A 13,699-nucleotide genomic window follows, 5' to 3' on the forward strand; every position below is an offset into this window, starting at 1 on the left:
GTTTACAGTGTTCTGCTTTTGTTGGTTTGATCTTATATGGTTTTGTTTTCTCATTTAGAATAGAACATCTATCTTCTGTTGTCGGCCATATAGTAAGCCATTTTCGATGTTTTCTTTCCTGGAACGCAACGGCGCAAGAGCCAATTTCAAGATGAAATACGCGGCAGCATAAAGGGCAAAAGCGCAGGGCGAAGTTTGAACAGGGGAGCCGTGAGCGGGAGGAAACAAAGTGATCTCTCTACTGCTGCTCCACTCTGTTTGGTCGTGTCGATCGCAATATTGCTTGGTTGAGTAACCTGTCAGGTGCACAGTAGTAGTATTTTCTAAGTAGAATATCCGTCATCTGTTTTACTGTAATTTCCCACATTTATAAGTTCTCTTTAGAATGAAGGCTCAAGTCGAACCCTGCTTTGAATCAACAAAGCTAGCAACCGGACAGGATTACAGCATCAACCACAAGAACGTCCTGTAAATTGGTGTAGACTGGAACACAATTTACCGACTCAGCGATTTGGTTTTCCGGGGAAAATTTTGCGTGACCATCCATTGCCGAGCTAAAACCCGCTAAGAACATAATTAAATTACACTATCCAAACAGGGTAATGGATTAAGGCTGCATTTGATATTGTGGTGGAATATGATAGCCCCAATGGCTTTGTCTATTTATTAGATTTCTTTATACCCCTTGTTGCATATTTTGTGGCTAATTTTTTTTCTTCACAAAAGAATATTAAGCACAACTGAGCGGAGTGGATCAGTTAGTGAATTGTCGTAGTAACTCAAGGTTCAGACACATCAAACTAGTTCTATCATAATGCAGAGGCAGGCATAACAACATAGGATGGCCAAGCCAGAGATACACGAGTACAACTTCGGACAGAAAGAGGGTACAGATTTACCAGATAGTGCGATGAGAAGCATCACAACAAAGTTATTGCAGACGAAAGGATAGGATACTTGATTTGACTGCACTAATCTCTTGCGTGTTTCGCCATCGTCCACACGATGGTTGTTAGGTCACTGCCACGGCCGAGTTGCTTGGCATGGGACTCCCTGCTGCATCGGATGGACGCCTGGACAAGCAAACACACCCAGGCATCAAAGATGAACTCCAAATATCCCCTATATCACTTGCAGGAGGATAAGCCAAACGTGGGATCCAGCGTGCAAACCCTGTAATGATCCAGGTAGGCGTGACATTTTCGGTAGTTTTGCTCAGTAGGCTTAGCAGCACCTGGGCGAGGTCAGTTCCTACCCGGATGGTAGTATTCTCAATATTATGTGGCATTAACCTATGCAGCATCCACTCAGCAAATTCTTCAGTTGAACTAGTATACCCATTGGGTCTACTGGAACTGGTCTCCAACTCCATGGCGCTCCTCAACTCCTCGAGAGCACGGCGGGTAATCTCATACAGGCTGCGGTCAAGGCCCGGTACCATGTGGGGGCGTGCTGTGGCGAGGAACATCATGTAACCGGACATCACCTTGATCGCCTTCGCATGTTCTTGGGATGCTGCTCCTGTGATGATATGGGTGGTGCTCATGAGGAAAAGGTCCGTGGCAATATGCCAGATGAGGATGACCTCTTGAAATTCAGGAAGAAACCTCATATCTCCGCCTGACTCCATAGGCTCATAGGGTATGACCATGGCCTTCACAGCTTGCTTATTTTTTCTCCCATCAGCACTGGTCCGGGGCTTTGCGGGAACACCGAAGAACCGTCTGCATATATTTTTGAACACCAGCTTCTTGACATTCTCTGGAATCTCAAGGTGCCTTGAGTGGTGTTTTGATTCAATCTTCTTCGCCAGTCCATGAGTGCAGTGGTACAACAGGTTATGCTGCCCAAAAGTTCTAGCACAACTCCTGTAGCTTTTGGGCTCCTTGCTACATGTACATGTCCACAACCACGAGGAGAGCTTGGAAAGACTGAGAGAGACCACAAAGCCACGGACCTTGTGCCATCTCCCCTGGCAGAAAAGTTCATGCTTCAACCAATTGTGTTGCCTAACTTTGAAGAATGAGTATGTCCAGGTTGACACTAGTGCTCTGAGCAGCCACACAATGTCGAGGATAAGGGCCGTCCAAAGCAACGTGTAAGTGATAACTGTATCTATTCGCTCCAAATCCACTTTATAATCAAGCCAAAACAGTAGTAGCGCTGCGGCTGTGAGGGGCGGCGAGGCCAGACGGATGGCGTAGCCACCCCAGGTGTGGACCACGGATGCCTTGGTGTAGAGGATGTCGTGCATGAGGGAGAGTTCCATCTCCACCACCTTGAACATAGTCTTCCATCTACCAGCAAAGATGCTTCTGATGGCATCACGATCTATGTACTCCATCGGGTAATCAGAGAATGTACCCTTGCAGATGTCAAACAGGCTGTGAGCAACCAGCCTTCTCATCATCTAGCTCCAGGTTCTTGACTTGACCAAAATCATCATCGACCAAGCTACTTGGCAGTTGCTTGAATGAGCTCCGGACAACGGCCAAGTCACCTCGCCGTAGCGCCACCGCACTCTCAACATATTTGAAAATGCCCAAGAACAACATGATGCATGCTTCCCGTGGCAGGGTCTTCAAGTATGTACCGATACAAAACATAGATGGCTCTGAATGACTGAACGGGAACCAGCAGCATCCGACGTGCCCAGGCCTCATGGTCCTCCATGGCGTAGGCGCTCATGTTGTCTGGGCGAGCATGGTGTTGCAGGAGGAACGGCACCCAGAACGCAACAATCAGCTTCTCTTGCGGCGTAGTATCCAGGTAAAGGTTACCAAGGACATACATCGGGCCCCACTCAGTCACCTGATATGCCACCCATATGAACCGCCTCTTCCACCCATGGCCTTCACGCCGGCGGCTCTCGGAGAAGACGGCGAGGACAAGATGCATGGCTAAGCTCGAAAGCACCACTGCCCGGAACACCCAGAAACCCAACAACTTCACCGTCTCTTCCAGCCATCCTTCAGCAGCCATTGCTCGCTCCTGCTTCAATCTGCATGCACTGTAGTCAAGATTAGTTACATTGCACCTGAATGCTAGAGAGAGGTTGGTAACTAAGGACGAGATCCAGCGTGAAAATGCAGACCGGTGGCATGCCATACCTGGTTAGGGGGATCAAACGATGCTTCCAGTTGAGATCTGAGTCGGCAGAAAAGGAAACCGTTGCAGAGTGTTGCTTTTCTCAAGTGTCAACTAGAGATAAACAACTTTGCCTGCACAAGGTTTGTAAGATTTAAGACTGTATTAGTTGTTTATGCATTCAGATTCTGTAAAGTCCCAAGGAAGTGGTACAAAAGTTGCCCGAGAGTGGCAAGAGCTTGCTGTTGATCTGAATTAAGAATGCCAGTTGACTTCGGCAGATCCAATTTGCACAACTTGTTCTACTTGCTCAACCTTCCACTTATTAGAACATATACTATACTAACTGCCGACAAAACTAGTGATGAATTAGTGAACAGGAGTGAAAGTGAACAAAGAATTGCTGAGGAAATGGGGGCAAACCACATGCTTCCACATGCATTTGAAGCTAGTATGTAGCCGGAGAGTGATTTTTCGACCATCCACATATAGCCGATACAAGATAGGCTCTAAAATATTAATGGTTCTTTGGGCAGGAACTCGGGATACTACTGCTTCCCGTCCTCCGTGTCAGGACATAGTCCTGCTACGGTCTCACTGAAGAAACAGACACTCGAGACAAAGCAGATAAGGATGGCAATTTTACCTATGGGTACGGGTATCCGCGGGTACTGTACCCGCATGGGCAGGGTATGGGCACACTTTTATACCCATGGGTAGTACCCATACCCTACCCATTAAGTCATGGGTAGGGTACGGGTATAACTTTGTCCCGCGGGTATACCCATACCCTGCCCGTTTGTGAACTAATGTTAAGTTGTCGTCAGTTAGTCATTAGTTTGTCATGTGACACATCTACTCCTATTGAATTAAGAGTATGTTATGATTTCTAAATTTTGATATATGTCATTTACTCATCTGCCTGTTATTGAGCTGAGATAATTGATTTTTTTGTCAAATGTGCTATCAATGAGCATAAAATTGTGAACAACTTATGTACTATTTGTTCTACCCGTTGGGTACCCAATGGGTATGGGTACCCGTCGGGTATGGGTATGGGTAAAGTTTCATAACCATGGGTACGAATATGGATAGAATTTTGTACCCACTGACTATACGGGTATGGGTATGGTATTGCTCTACCCTGCCCATACCCTACCCATTGCCATCCTTAAAAGCAGAAAAGTTCAGATAAGGGACGGCTGGGATCGACGTGCGCCACGTAAGTCAAGATGGACGGGTCGGATGACCTCGCCATTACTTTACCGCCAATGACCACGAGACTGTATACCAATCAATGGTAAATCAGGAGCACTGTAATTCCTGGGCGGCCTTATAAGCCGAACCCCGTTACCTGTAATCGCATCTCACCTACTCCAAACTCTATTGTAGCTTTAAAACCCTAGCTATCGTACTGTAAGCCGGGTCTCTTCCCATGCGGCTACTCAATTTACCCCCAAATTCGACCAGCGAATCCATCTGTTCTTCGACTCTTTGCATAGACCGAGTGATTCTTGTGATTTGGGTCTCACAAAGGTATCAAAAGCCAGTTAATTCCTTGGTGACGGCGACGCTACGGCGGTGGATCAAGTAGAGGAGGACGAGGGGTTGGGCTCTCTCGTAAAATCCCTCCCGTCCCTCCCTGTTTGCGGCCGCAGTGGTGAACAATGTGGCGGCGTTCATTCGGGCACAGATCAGCGAGTCCGGGAAGATTGCTTCGGGATCTTCTCCTAGCTGTAAAATCCCTGTCCCTGAAGTCGATCCGTGTGCCAGTGGTGGCGTCGGACTTGAGATAGGTGGTCAGGTTGGGATTACTGTAAAATTCCTGCTCCTCCTACTCTTGCTCAAGGAGTTGTGTCCATACTAGAGCTATTGGGACGAGATTGATAGCCCGTCTCTCACACCGATCCGATCTGAAGATGGCGGACACATGTGCCAAGGTTCAGATCACAGTTGACAGGCTTGAAGGTGAGGTTTCTGAACTACGGGCTGAGCTATCGGACTTGAAGGAAGTTGAGATCTGAAATGGTAACTATGCCTAGAGTGGAACAGAAATTAGCTGATCTGAATTTGGGGATTCAGAAAACACTGAAACTCATCTTGGAAAGTGTCTCACCCACCAAAGCAGAGTGTGTGACTCCATCGGGGGCACCTAGCACTGGTCCAGGTATAAACACACCTCAACGTATGAAGGGTTTTGATGAGGCTTGGCAACGCCAGGTAGAATCCTTTACACAAAAAGGAAGTGTTGGAATTAAAGTAAATGATGATATAGGGCATTATTTCCAGACACACAAAGGCCTGAGGCAAGGTGATCCAATGTCCCCGATTTTGTTCAACATTGTGGTTGACATGTTGGCAATTCTCATTGGTAGGGCAAAGGAGGCCGGTCAGGTGGATGGCTTGGTGCCCAACCTTGTTGATGGGGGTGTGTCTATTCTGTAGTATGTTGATGATACAATCATCTTTATGGGGCATGACCTGGCAAAAGCGAGAAATATGAAGCTGGTGTTATGCTTATTTGAACAATTGACCGGGTTAAAGATTAACTTTCATAAAAGCGAGTTGTTCTGCTTTGATAGAGCCAAGGAGGAACAAGAGGCTTATAGGCAATTGTTTGGTTGTGAATTAGGGACTTTACCTTTTACGTACCTAGATATACCCATTCACCATCATAAGCTAACGAACAGAGAGTGGAAATGTATCGAAGATCGGTTTGAAAAGAAACTTAGTTGCTGGAAGGGCAAACTTATGTCATATGGAGGCCGGTTAATTCTTATTAATTCGGTGCTTACAAGTATGCCGATATTCCTACTATCTTTCTTTAAGGTTCCAGTTGGGGTTAGGAAACGGTTGGACTTCTACCGATCGAGATTTTTTTGGCAGAGTGATGAACTTAAGAGAAAGTATAGACTCGCCAAATGGGATGTTATTTGTCGACCAAAGGACCAAGGGGGTTTGGGTATCGAGAATCTTGAGGTCAAGAACAGATGCCTGCTTAGCAAGTGGCTGTATAAGCTTTCTGTTCAGACTGACGCAACTTGGGCGCAGATTCTCCGCAACAAGTATCTGCATTCCAAAACTTTGTCCCAGGTGACAGTGAGACCAACTGATTCGCCGTTTTGGAAGGGGCTTATGAGAGTTAAGGCAGCCTTCTTTAATAGAACAAAGTTTATTGTCGGTGATGGCAAAGATACACGGTTCTGGGAGGATACTTGGCTGGGTGATACACCATTGGCACTACAGTATCCAACCTTGTATCGTATTGTCCAGCGACGTGATGCGTTAGTTGCAACGATCATGCAGTCAATTCCCCTTAATATTCAATTTCGGAGGGTGCTTGTTGGTGATAGATGGGAAGTTTGGCTTCATCTGGTGCGTAGACTGATGGAACTCCAGCTAGCTAATCAGCCCGATCAGTTGTGCTGGAAACTTACTAGGTCTCGACAATTTACTGTTAAGTCTATGTACATCGATGTTATTAACTCGACTATCATTCCTAGTTCCAAACATGTTTGGAAAGTAAAAATTCCTTTGAAAATTAAAGTGTTTATGTGGTTTGTCCATAAACGGGTTATTTTAACAAAGGACAACTTGGTTAAGCGCAATTGGACAGGATCTACTAAGTGTAGTTTCTGTGATCATGACGAGACCATTAAGCATCTTTTCTTTGAGTGTCCGTTGGTGAGAATTCTGTGGCGCACCGTGCAAATTGCCTTTAACATTACTCCTCCGATTTCGGTCGGGTCGTTATTTGGAACGTGGCTAGATGGGATAGAGTCCATACAGCTAGACATATTCGTGTAGGAGTTTGTGCGTTGTTATGGGCAATTTGGAACTGCAGAAATGATTTGGCTTTTAACAGAATAACTACTATTCATTTTTTGCAGGTTATTTTCCGTGCTACGGCGTTGATCCGTATGTGGTCCTTACTCACTCTGACGGAGGCCAGGGAGCGTTTGGTTATTGGATCTGTCCGGTGGGAGATGGTAGCGCAATCGGTTTGGATGGCGGTCATGTCATAGGATAGACAATTAGTTTTCCTATATTTATCTTGCCAGCCGGTTGTGGCTTTTTGGCTTGTTCTTTTTTCAGCGTCGAGGTTCTTTGTGAGCTTGCCTTTATTTTGCTTCAAGACTCTATGACATTGTTGAACCTATTTTATTTATTTAAGTGGCCGTATGCATCGTTCAGATGCAGAGGCCGGGGAATCTCCCCTTTTCGAAAAAAAACACACACCTCAACAGCGAATTCATATAGCTGCTGATCATGTACCTGTACGGCTGTACCCAGTTCTCATACTGTTACAAATAATTTGAACGCAGCCTTTGAGTTACAGAGTTCTGCTCCTAGCATACATATCCCAGGGGCCACAACTAGCATGCCCTCAATGAATATGAATTTGTTTACTGACACTACTCACACTACCACAGTCAGGCAACATCCATTGCCTGAACATCCACAATTTTGAATGGCCCCACAGGAAATTAGCAAAAATGACAAGGGCACAGGCCATGGGTTTTACAGGTAACAGTGGGCATTATTCCCCTTTGTCAGCTCCTGTTTATGTCCCTCCCGACACCTACAACACAATCACAGGGCAGTTCATAGATACTGCTCCAACCAGTCAAATGCAGCCCCAGGTGTACCAAGCTGCTGCACAATTATATGATGCACAAAGGAACCAGCATGCAACTCAGTTAGGAGGACCTTCATATTTTGCTGAAGCTACATTGAGAGGGCCTAGACTGGAAATTCCATTATTCAGTGGAGAGGATCCGATTGGCTGGCTAATTACTTGTGAGAAATTCTTTGACATGTCAGGTACGTACTCCCCATAATCAATGGGTCAATCTAGCAACTGGCCATCTGCAAGGCAGAGCAGCAAATTGGCTAAAGAACATTTGTGTCCCTTGGCCATCGGCAAGGCAGAGCCGCAGGGTTAGTGGCTTCCTATCCAAAATTAACCATGAAAACCGCAGTTAGAAATCTCGGAGGCAGATGCGAGGAATCGCCGGTCATACCGGAGGCCGCGGCACACGGAATCTTGAACACTCGAGATTCACGGTCATGCCCGATCCAGCATTGCCCCCCTTATCCTGCTCGTCGGGCGGGCCGGCCGATCCAGCACACGTCGAGGGGAGCCGGCCGCGTCTCCTCGTCGCCGGATGTGCTCGTCAGGGCTGCCGGCGCCGGCGCCGCCATCACCATCCTCCCCGGCCGCCGCGTTTGGGAACGAGTGCTCCCAGTGGAAGGGCGCCTTGATGTCCTTCTCCCCGGTCGGCTCCGCGCACGCGGGAGAGGGCGCTGCCCTCCTGGGTTCTGGCCTCCGCTCTAGGATTTGGGACAGGGATGGTCCCGCCGGACGGGGCGACGGAAGGGGCGCCGCCATCGCTGGTCTCTGGTGGGTATTTCCAGGATTTTCAACAAATTCTGACCTTCCTTTGTTAAACACAGTGCAGCTATGAACACGCCTACACACTCCCTATTCATATAAGCACCTCCGAGAGAATCATATGAGCACACGCACACATTCTTTATTCATATAGGCACCTACGAGAGAATCATAAACTCCGAAAGACTTAGTCGGCAAACCTTGGAATTTGCTTGCTATTGTCGTCTTTCATTAAAAGAATATTTCGTATTTACAAAACACCAAAAAGTCAAATCTAACGCTTGGTTCCTAAAAGCATCTATCGCCGGGCTCCCTAAATGACTGGGCGAACAGCCTGGTCAATGCCGGTCACAGAAACATGACCTAGTCGGCTTCCCAAATTAGTTGCGGACGTCCAAGCTAATCGACATCTCTCAAACTCAGCCTAATTCTGGGACAAGTATTAGAGGCCCAACGAGCCCGGACACGTCCTCCATGTTGGATCAGCCCACCCAAACCTCACATAAATTCCCAGCCTGACGAACGGTAGACCACAGTCAAACACTCACTCCACTCCATTCTTCATCTCCTCCTCTTCCTGTTAGCTCTACTTTCAATCTGATGTCGAGCTCCGGTAGTGCACCATCTGGTGCCGAGGACCCCACACACTGGGAGACCCTGATGCGCGGTGCGAAGCAAGACTACATGGAGGAGCTCGTTGTTCGCATCACACTGCGTTGATCGCCGTCTCTTTTATGAATTCTCCCGATTAACTAGTTAACTTGTCAATTAATCCTTACTTGTAGGGTCACTGAGTAGCCGGTAAACTGATAAATCGATCGATTGACTTGCCAATTAGCCTATTAATTCCTTACTCGCAAGCCAACCGAGCAGCTACCAGTTAACGAGTCCCTCAACATCACAGCTGGACCGGGGAGGCAACGGAAGCTCTGGCTTCACACCGTCCCCCGTTGTCCGGCAACGCAGTGTGGACAACGGCAACGGCCTGTCGCATCCACGCAACTCCCGGTGCTCTGTACCCCTCTCAATTCACCGCCCGTGTGCCCTCTCTGCCTTCTCTATCTACTTCAGACGGCGTCCCTGGCCACTGCTGGCTCCTCGTGTGCCCACGCCAGCGCCCGCGCTGACGGTAAAGTCCGTGGCCCAGGTCGTGGGCCGCACACAGCGAGAGGCAGCGGGCGACGGAGGCCTTGTCCTCTAGCCGGGCCCACATGTGGGCACCGGTGGATCCGACGGACCAGCTCCTCACGACGTCCTCCACCGCTCGCTCACCATGGCAGAGGCCAACGTGCGCTGGCTCCGCCGCAAGAACGCACATGCGCTCCAGCTCGCCATTGAGCGGTCGGAGTGCAATGCAGCGGTGGATAAGGCGGCCAAAGCTGAGGCCGCCCGGCTGGAGAAGGAGCAGGAGTGCGTCGTCCGGAGGATGGCCGATGTCGTCACCTGTGATGACAGCTCCACCGGCTCCGATGACGATGCCCCTCCTGTCGCCGACGCCTGCACGGAGGGGTAAAGCCGCGCCTGCGACATCAAGGGGAAGGGGCCGATAAGGAAATGATGTTTTCCTCCGCTCTTCTCTTTCCCCGTTTAGTTATTGAGTTATTTTAGTTTAGATCGTTGTCCTTCTGGCGATGAATTGTGCATGTTGGTCTGATGAATTGACATGTTTATGCCCGTATCCGTATGCAATTGATCTATGTTCATTTGTTGCTTTGTTCGATATGATTATCTACGTATTTTTGTACAATGGAGGATCAATGAATCATCCAACTAAGACTCAGGTTGGGTTAGAGTGATTACTAGATCATTGATGGTGGGCAATGTCACGCTCTCTATTTTGACAACAAAATGATAGGAATTTTCATAACTATCTATATACGTTTATTTTTAAGTAATGTAAGAGTTGAATATATGTTAGTAACAGCATCTACTCCCTCCATCCTGCAATATAAGAGCGTTTTTGGACACTACACTAGTGTCAAAAACGCTCTTATATTATAGGACAGAGGGAGTAGTTGAGAAAGCTCAAGTGCTTCCGCTTGATGTCCTTAGTTTGAATTTGCAAGTTCCTTGATGTGCAGGACACATAACTTTGTTTTACCAAGGTGACTGCTTTTATGGATGATGTCATACTTTGTCACTATGACTACAGGTCCAGTACTATTAAAAGAAAAAGGACAGACCCAGTGCATAGAAGCTCCCACACAAGGTGGGGTCTGGGGAGGGATTATAGAAACCTAGTCTTACCCCTGCAAAGTGCAATGCAGAGAGACTGGTTCGAACCCAGGACCTCTTGGCACAAGTGGGGAGGACTTCACCACTGCGTCAGGCCTCCCTCTATTAAAAGAAAAAGAACAGGTAAAAAAAATCAGGGTTGTGGAATTCGTTTGTTTGCATTTACTGATATGAGGTCGTAAGACAGTGTAGCATAGAAGACATAATTTAGCAATCGGTGACCTTTTAACTGAAGAAATCAGAAGAAATACAACATGGCCAAGGTAATTAATGCCTCATGATTGAGCAACACGCTTTGATTCTTCAGCATCACCTTCCTCAAGAGCAGCCAACAGTTTCAGGCCACTTCTCAGGAACCTTGAACCTTGCAATGCAGCATAAGAGGAAAGAAAGGTGATTTAACTCAACCATCACAACACAAAATATTTTACATGCCAATGCACTAACAGTATAACATCAATGCAAAACTTACTTTGGGCAATCAGTGTAGCATTTCCGAGCTTATTGGATTTTGAAAATCATGTTCATACATAGATGATGATTGCAGTCGGGTAAGCCTGCACACACGTAGTACAACTTTGGAATCAAATACTTCTGGCATTCAAATTGTGATACTGCTTAATTAAACAACCAAGATCTAATATATTTTTCGTTTTCCACATGAACATTTTATCAAGGATAAGCCTCCCACTGACTGTAGAGGCTGAACTTTTAAGCTAACATAGAGATCACCTAGAGGACAACGATCTGAATTCCTTGGCCAGCACTGAGACGAGAGTGTTTTGGACATCTAGTCAAACAAAACAAGAGCATGCAGGTGAAGAAAATAAAGATGTGTAGCCTGAATAATTCAAACGCCGAGATGTTTGTTTGGATCAAGTATTTCTACAGCAAAATAAACAATGAGCTGGAAGTGTGTCCTGGGTACTTGCATATGGTTGAGAAAGAAATTCCTAAATGTGGTATTGTCGATCGATACTAATGATTCACATACACCAAAGCTTGAGGCTAAGATTCAACGCTTGGAGAATGCATCCAAACTGAAAGGCTCAAATTCAACACTGGGAGAATACGTTTGCAAGCATCCAATTTGTTTATTGTGCAACCTTTCAGTCCTACCATGGAGACATCTTTTGTACACCAGTATTTTTTACACCAACGAGTTCCCTATTTGAGAAGTGTGTATGAGCATCTTTGTTTCACAGGCTAAGCTAAATCCAAACAAGGGGGATACCAGAACCTACCTATTAAGTTCTGACACCATTGTAATTAATGTTTGCCTTGTTTTGGCTTAATCATATCAGTTGGGATCCGATAAACAAATGCCGACTTAATAGGTATATATTTATGCGTTTACATTCTTTTCATTCTAAAAAAATGTGGATCGGAGAGTTTAAACAAGATATGAGAACATTCTTGACCTGGTAGATCTTACCTGTCTTTTGTCGCAATTACGAAGATTTTCTAATTAGGGACCACCTATTACAAACAGTCTCATCTCTTTGCAAGTGTGGGGCTGGATATGAGAACCAACAACAATAACACATCCAAAATTGCTCTTCAGACCATCACAAGAACACATCCTTTTTGCTGAAGAACACACCCTTGTCATGCCCATTTGCGTTGGGCCAGCATGCTGCACCACTAAGCCGAGCAGAAATTGTAGCTATGCTTCCAGGTTAGAGTGCATTCTTGACATGCACTAGCTTCCCAGCACCAGCAGCTATAAATTCTCCCATGTCAGTGTGAACCTTGACGGAAAGCTGCATCAAAGTTGATCTTCACACAGCCCTCATTGGCGCGCTCCCATGTATGCACGCTCGGGCTTGCTTGGGCCAGCGTTTTTTTCTGTTCCAATGTGAACTCTTTTTTGACAAGCCGCATCTTTTCAGCATTACAGTGAAGCTTTTATCTTTATTTTTAAAAAATTGGCGAAAATCCAGATCCATTGATCATCTAACGACGACTACAAGTGAGTATATGGATCAACCAATAGATAGATAGGGCCAACTTATATCAACAGAAACATGCTCGGTTTTGTATTTTTGGTAGTATGCAAATGTGGAAATTAGTATTTCCAAATTGTGCACATGGTTCAACCTTATTGCAGTAATAGTCCCAAAAACAAAAGGATACATCATGGTAGTTTCTTAGAGCATCTCTAGCCTCGCCCCCAACAAGCCCCCCTCCCCCCCAAGGCCCTTTTTTATTACCGGCACCGAAAAAACGGCCCAGTCGCGCCTCCAGAAACCCAAGCCGAACCCGACGTGCAGATGGCGCCGAGGAAAACGGTTTTGGCGCGAAAGCCTGGCGGGCCCGCCCAGTCAGCGGCCCAGCACGCTCTTCGTCTTCATCGTCTCGGTTTCCCGCGGGGAATCAATGACAAGGCTGCCGCGTCGATCAGCCTTTCATTGATGTCTCACGGGCGGCACACTGAAGGCACGACGACGCGCGTCCCGCCACGCGTACACACGCATGCCGCCCGCTCACCGCCCCCGCCTCTATAAAAGTCGGCCCCTCCCTCGCTGGTGAGCGCACACCCTCCATCGACACAGAATCTTCTCCCCCTCTCGACCTCACACCGCCGACGCGCGTCTCTCCTCTCTCCCCCCGACGACAAGCATGGCAGCGCGGCAGCTCCTAGACGCCGCGACGAATGGAGACGGCAAGTTCCTCGTCATCGGGCTCCCTCTCCTCCGGCTCGCCAGCGCTGCGCCCCATCAAGGCGGAGCCACAAGAGACGGCACTCAGGCGCCACACCCGCGGCGGCGCCCTCGTTATTAACGAGGGCGGCCGTGGCCCCTCTCCTCCCTCTTACCGCATCGTCCGCCCAAAGACCGAGCCAGGGCTGCTCCTCGTGAAGAAGCACGAGGCCATGGCCGCCGCCAACGAGACCACCCTCAAATGGGAGTGGGAGGATTACGTCCACGAGGAGGGCGGCATTGTTATCCTCGACAACAGCGACGAGGAGGCGCCCAGGCC

Source organism: Triticum aestivum, chromosome 1A, assembly GCF_018294505.1.
Source record: "Triticum aestivum cultivar Chinese Spring chromosome 1A, IWGSC CS RefSeq v2.1, whole genome shotgun sequence".
Classification (NCBI taxonomy): Eukaryota; Viridiplantae; Streptophyta; class Magnoliopsida; order Poales; family Poaceae; genus Triticum; species Triticum aestivum.